The following is a 6,742-nucleotide window of genomic DNA, read 5'->3' on the forward strand; positions in this document are numbered from 1 at the left end:
AGTCTCCATCTTCCTCTGTTGTCTTACACCATGTCCCCCATCCTCCTCTCTTTTCTCCTCTTGTCAAATATAGTTTTAGTTGCATAAACTCTGCATCCCTTCTGTGAACATCACATTAGCTATCCCTTCAATACTCCTGATCCCCATCTATCCACACGATTCAAGAATATCAGCAACTTCCAGAGAGTTTTAGCACATTTGCACAAAGAGGAGCTGTGGCACACTACCCGGATTCCTCTTACAATTGCCCATTCTGGTTACCTTGCACTCAAAGAAAAACTGCAATTAATTTATTACTTCACCTGCTGGTGATTTAATTATCACATATTTTTTAAATTACTTTACTTTTTAGTCTTTGTCAATTTTTATTTTGCCTCTCTTTTCTTTTTGCTGTTTTAATTCTAGTCCTGCCAACCCTGGGAGCTCAGAAACTAATTTTATTTTGAAAATTTTAGACTGAAAGGACAACAAAGCATACCTGAATCATTGAAACCTTGAATTATAGCACTGAGAAGCCATTTTTCCACCCGTTTCTTTGTTAATGTGAAATAAAGGCAGGCATGTTTTGAAATCAAGTGTGTGGGTGTGTGGCTAGATTGATTGCTGGAGATAATGTTACAAATCATGAATTTTACATACTGTATCCTCTTTCTTTAATAATAAATGAGAACATTTTCTCGTGTTTTGCTTGAAATGATTCATGACGACCTTTTTACACCTGAGCCAAACCTCAGTGTAAACCACGAACAGCTACGGGACACTGTACACTGATCTGCTCTCCTGTAGGTTTTCTGTCTTTTTTTTCTTTTTACACTCTCCATTCCTCCTTGCCCCTCCTCCTCTTTCTTACTCATTTCATCTGCAGACCCATCTCGGCATCTACGCCAACAATATTTCACATCCTGATGTATTTTGGTCCTGGAGTCATGTGACCCTAAATATTGTAACTGACCCTGGGCGTATTGATCTTCCTGTGTCGGCGAGAACTGCAGCTTCCTGCCTTATAACGACCCCAAGACACCCTCCTCTATCTATCATTATCAACAGCATCGTTAGGAAAAATAGTTCCATTTTTATCTGTTTGTCACTATGTTTATTCGTATCCAGTAGTGGTATTTCTACATCCAAATTGGCTGCTTTGTTTGTCTCTGTTGAAGCCCGTGTTCAGCTGGTTATCTACAGGTGTGTGTGTGTTAATGATGCCATCTTGCCCGAGGGGAGACAAAAAAGTCCTGTCACCATTGTAATGAGGGGCATTTATATCAGTTACCTTCGGTGAAGGGCTCTGATCTCCTCATTTCATGTCTTTTTTTTTATTTTTTACAAGATGAGTGGGTTTGTGTTTCTATACATTACACACGTGAGTCTTTATGGGGTTTTTAACAGGGAAGTAAAGGAGGTCTCATTGTGTTTATGTTGGAAGAGACAAAAGAGGGCAAATAAACAGAAATGATGAGCAATGAGTCTGTGTTGCATGTTAGTTTTTTTCTACCACGATTGAACTGTGCTGTGGTTTTTGTCATTCCAAAAAGTTTAGACACACCTGAAGGAATGTGTCCAGAGACCTTTAGGATAAAACCATGTGTGTGTGTGTCAGCATCGTATGCTATAAAGTGCTTATCTTTACATGTGAGGTGATGAAGGGTGGAGGCAGGGGGGGCGGTGAGGCTGTCTCCATGGTAACACCCTACAGCCACCCTAACTGGGTCCTAAAAGACAAAGCCTCTCTCTGTCACACACACATACACACACATTGCACGTTACAGGGCCAGCTGAGCCAGATCAATACTTCTCCCCATTTGAAGAACAAAATTCAGAGAATGGCTTTTCAGAGCCTAGACTGCGGTCGTGCTTTTACATTTTTTTTTAGATCAACACACAGTGTGCAAACTTGTTTTTTCTAAAGCCCCAAAATAACCCAATTCTAGCACAGACCTTTGCCTTTTCTTACAATTCATTGGAATAACGGACATCTTTTTTCCGCACTAAGACCACCGCTTTGCTCTCCGTCTTTCTTTGATTTCCTCACCTTTCTCTCACACCATTTTCTCTCCTGCCCCAGTTTTATTTTAGACTTCCTCCTCTTTTCTTTGCTGAGTGAGTGACGGGTCAGATTGCTTTCAGCATCCTCACTCTTTGTCTCACCCCGTGACTGACCACAGCTCAGGCTCGCAGCAGGTTGCCCTTTGGTCCCCTGGGGCGTCTGACCCCATCTCTGATGCTTGAAGGGCTGGACTGCCCTTGGCCTACAGGCCCTGTTGGCAGTGTGGGAGCTGTGAGGAGGGAGGAGGCTCATCCTTGACTGCTGCAGCAGAGTGAAATGGAGGAGGGCTCCCTCTAGCATTGCTTCTTCGTAACAACAAGAGAAAAGAACCTGCTTAACACAGAAATCACCAAACAATTCATTATAACCTTAAACCACTAACACATTTAGTAGAAGACTCCACAAGAAGCGGTGAATACATTTTAGTAAAAAAACACAAGACATGCATGAAGTTATGCAGTCACTCTCTAACACAAACAAACACAGACTTACTGAGAGACATGCCGCCACACTGAAAAAACGGGAAAAGTGGGGTTGTTCAATTTACAAATAGTAAACATGTTTGTTTAATATGAACAAATTATGTTTACCTTCGAAACAGAATATAATCTTGAAAATCACACATCATTTCTTGCTGTGTTACTTTTATATATTTAAATCATGTTGACAAAACATGAAATAGTTATGCTTGATCCTTTGCCCCTTAATTTTGCATCAGTAAACCCCATCGGTGAAGAAGAATTCCAGGAGGGGAAACTTTGCAGTCAGCCATTTTAGAGAAGCTACAAGCACCTGCTCTGGCTGGAGGAACTTAAAAAAGGTAAGTTAATTTACTCTAACAAATTAATTTAAGAAAGTGGAAGGCGTAAATGTATCATTAGTGTTATTTTTTTTCCACGGGGAAGAGCTTTGTAATCCACTTTTGTCGTAGTTATCAAAGTTAAGGCTCTGCGCGCCACTTTTGTCCCTGCCGGCCGCAGCCCTCGGAGTCGGACGGCAGGTAGGGGGGAGGTGTGTGTGCGCGGTACATTGTACTTTCACGTCGCAGGCAAATTCAGCTGTAAACGCGGTGATTTCAAATGATGTACGAGGAAGAGTGGTGAGTAGTTATGCCGTAGGAATTCGCTTTTGACAGAGGGCAGTGGGCGCTGGCGGGCACGGCGTTTTTTTTTCCACAGGCAGAAACTCTGCCAGGGGAATTTTCATCGTCACTAAGTGGATTTCTTTTTGCTATATTCTGCGTTGTGGAGACCGAAATTGAAGGAAAATGTGAAAAGCTATCATTACTATTGTCATTATTTAGTTTTTCCATACCGTTCCACCATGAGCTAGTTTAAGGACGGCATTATTTGACCAGCAAACAGCACCGCACTTCTGTTTCAGTCAGCTGTCAATCATTCTCCGTGCGCGTCTCGTGCACAGAATGCGTTTGGTGTGTCCAGTTTACATAAATCTTTGGTTTCAATCAGAGCTTTGTTTTCATTCTATGATGCTGAACATATTTTTATTTTAGCTTTGAGAGTTTAATGGAGTGAAAATATTCATGTCCTTTTGGAACAAGTGTATAATGTGTAGTAAAAAGTTTACAGCCTTATAATAATGTCTGTAATCCTACTTCACATATTCCTCCCATTTGTGATAAATTCATATGGGAATCCTTTATGGGTGGGGGGGATTATCTACTCCCGATCTGCTAGTTTAGTTTTGCAGTTTCCATTTCAAAATTCGCGGGTTCTCACAAGCGTGGTTTGAATCCTGTGGGGGGAGGAGCTGTCTAATGTTCTTTCTGGTCTAATTTCTTCAGAATATTTTTGCAGCTATTGATTTCAAACCAATGCATGTTTAGTTATTAAAATGATACAACAAAGCTGTGGAAGTGTCACTCTCTCTCTATATATTTGAAATTTAACTAATAAACCTCTGTCCTGATTACAGAGCTCATCACACAACACTTCCAACTGCTCCTCCCTGATCATGCTGGGCTCCAGTCTTCACTGAGTCAGGTGGGTCACCATGCATTTACTATATATTATTGGAATTATTGTCTCCTGGATTGTCATAGAATCGGGAGGTAACCAAGATTGCCAGCCCTACTCTTTACACGCACCTTTTATGCAGAGAGATACATACATAATAAATAATGAAATTGATGGTTGATCAGTTATCCCACTACCTCTGTTAACATGACACTAAGGATATAATGATTTTGTTAACACAGTAACTATAACATTTATTGATGAGCCAAGGGTAAGAATTGTATTTTTCCAAAGTTTTCATGTGAATTTAAAATTTTTTGACTCTTTGTATTTCAGACTGCTGAACTTCTCGCCAATATAAGCAAGTTCAGGGGTTTATTCAAAGTACAGGTGAGTTGTGTAATCTAGACGCTTTAACTAAACTTCAAATGTGAACTGTGCACACAAATATCTTCTGTGTTCTTTAGAATGAAGACCATGCAGCAATCCAGGAGGCAATCGAGGACACCACGGTGGGAATTTCCCTCCTAATGGAAACTGGCAGTGGTGAGGAAGAGGACATTCTCGTGGTCCACATCTCCCAGGCTGTGGTGGTCGACCCACCAAGTGTCTGAGTGGCAGTTGCCAAGGCTTTTTTGGCCTTATTTACAGCACAAATCTGATAACCATCCTCATCTCAGAAACACCTTGTCATGGGGCCGTGACTTTGCTCCTGCTATGATCTCCTGGAGGCCCTTCCCTTCTTGAGCTCTCCCGCTGGTCACAGGTGTTCTGTATTATGTTGATTGGTTTGTCTATTTATGCAGTGTCTGATCTTGTTTCTGTGTCGGAGCGTCTTCGTTCTACGCTCTGGTGTTATGGTTCTCTGGCATTAAGGCCCTTCGAGTGAACTATTGGATTTGGGTCGTTCTTCCTGCTTTTGGGTTCTCTCCCTTGGACATTCCGTCACACACCTTTGAGGTAATCAAAAAAAAACTGTATTAGAGTTGTAAGGCAAAGTGGTGTCTAAGGTTTCAGGCTTAAAGATCCGACTCTTTGAATAAAATGACCTTTAAATAGTTTAACTTTTTCCTAAGAAGGGATTCCAGCTGTTTGCTTTGGCTCTGTTATCTTCTGTTTAATAAAAATAGCAAGCCCAATTTATTTTGATTTGTCATTTTTTGCTACACTGTAAACATATTTTTCAAGTTTAGATAATAAAAAAGTTAAATCTGAAATTTGTGTTCAGTGTCATATGTTCATTGGATTGTCATAATGCACAAGAAAGTATTTGCTTTAAATAATAATCTGCAATTGCAATTTTATTTTTCAATTTAAATGTTTTTAAAATAATTTATAAATTAAATGAACTATGTAGGTAATTTCAAACAAATAATAGTGTTTTAAATGTTTGAAAAAATTATGGTAAATGACATAATAAAATCTTGTTTGTTTATGTAAAATTATTAGGTGCAGAAACAAAGAAGCATTCATTACGGTAGAACATGATTTTATTATGTGCAATAATTATATTGGTTCAACATGATTTTTTTGCGCGCAACCGATGTCCATGATTTTTTTATGTCAATCCAACAGGTCTTTTTTTTCAGTGCAGCAATTGGGGCATCCTGTTTTATGAAGCAGATACGGGGGGCATCTAAGCTACCTGTGGTTCGATAACTTGCCCCCCCTCTGTGCCGGAGTGTGCATCTGAACATTATAATAATCATGAATAGAATTAAATATTGCTGCTTATTTTTTTCCACCTCATCTGGATTCTTTGCCTTGTTGTTCCTGAAACTTACTTAGTTAATAAAACAACAGCAAACCACTTAATAGTGATTTCACCCGAGTAGATCAGTATTGTCTATTTTTCTCAACAATCATCCAGCTGTAGTCATTGTACTACTTGAGCGTTGGTGAAATGCATTATTGTGCAGTGCTCTTGTTAGGTGTTAATACTCAAAGACTTGTTAAGTGCTCTTGAACAAAGCCCAAGCATGCTGTGGTGGCAATAATAGGAGAGTGCTGCGTTCGTACAAGCAATGAGGTGAGTCAATCCCTCATTGTAACATATGTTGAATGGTATGTTTTCAAGTCTTTTGTATAGTTGGACAGCATTGTTTAGTAGAATTGTAAGGTTCTTTTTAGATTTAAACATTTATTTTTACAGAGGGTTTTCTCCTACTATCAGCAAAAACGCTTAGCAACAATGTTCAAACACGAGCAGAACACCTTGAAAATATTACAGTGTTACAAGTGCTACAAAGAAACGACCAGAGTCAGCTCTGCTGCGGAGGATAAGTTCATCCAAATCACCAGCCTCAAAAATTGCAGGTTAACAGCAGCTCAGATTAGAGAGCAGGTCAATGGCACACAGAGTGCAAGCAGCAGAAACATCTCTACAACAACTGTTAAAACGGAGACTGTGTGAATCAGGCCTTAATGGTAGAATATCTGCTAGGAAACCACTGCTAAAGAAAGGCAACAAGCACAAGAGACTTGTTTGGGCTAAAGAACACATGGAATGGACAGTAGACCAGTGGAAATCTGTGCTTTGGTCTGATTTGAGATTTTTGGTTCCAACCTCTGTGTCTTTGTGCGACACAGAAAAGGTGAACGGATGGACTCTACATGCTTGGTTCCCACCGTGAAGCATGGAGGAGGAGGTGTGATGGTGTGTGGGTGCTTTGCTGGTGACACTGTTGGGGATTTTTTCAAAATTGAAGGCATACTGAACCAG

General features: G+C 40.1%; 1 long non-coding RNA gene across 1 annotated transcript; it reads left to right on the forward strand.

Moving 5' to 3' along the window:
* The first annotated feature begins 2,730 nt into the window (after positions 1-2,730).
* On the forward strand, positions 2,731-5,237 carry LOC111947161 (uncharacterized). The gene is made up of 4 exons (XR_002872984.2): positions 2,731-2,864; positions 3,980-4,047; positions 4,357-4,410; positions 4,488-5,237. It is a non-coding gene; the product is annotated as an uncharacterized LOC111947161 (long non-coding RNA).
* The last annotated feature ends 1,505 nt before the right edge of the window (positions 5,238-6,742 follow it).

Source organism: Oryzias latipes, chromosome 3 (genome assembly GCF_053564925.1).
Source record: "Oryzias latipes strain Hd-rR chromosome 3, Olatipes_Hd-rR_3.1".
Lineage (NCBI taxonomy): Eukaryota > Metazoa > Chordata > Actinopteri > Beloniformes > Adrianichthyidae > Oryzias > Oryzias latipes.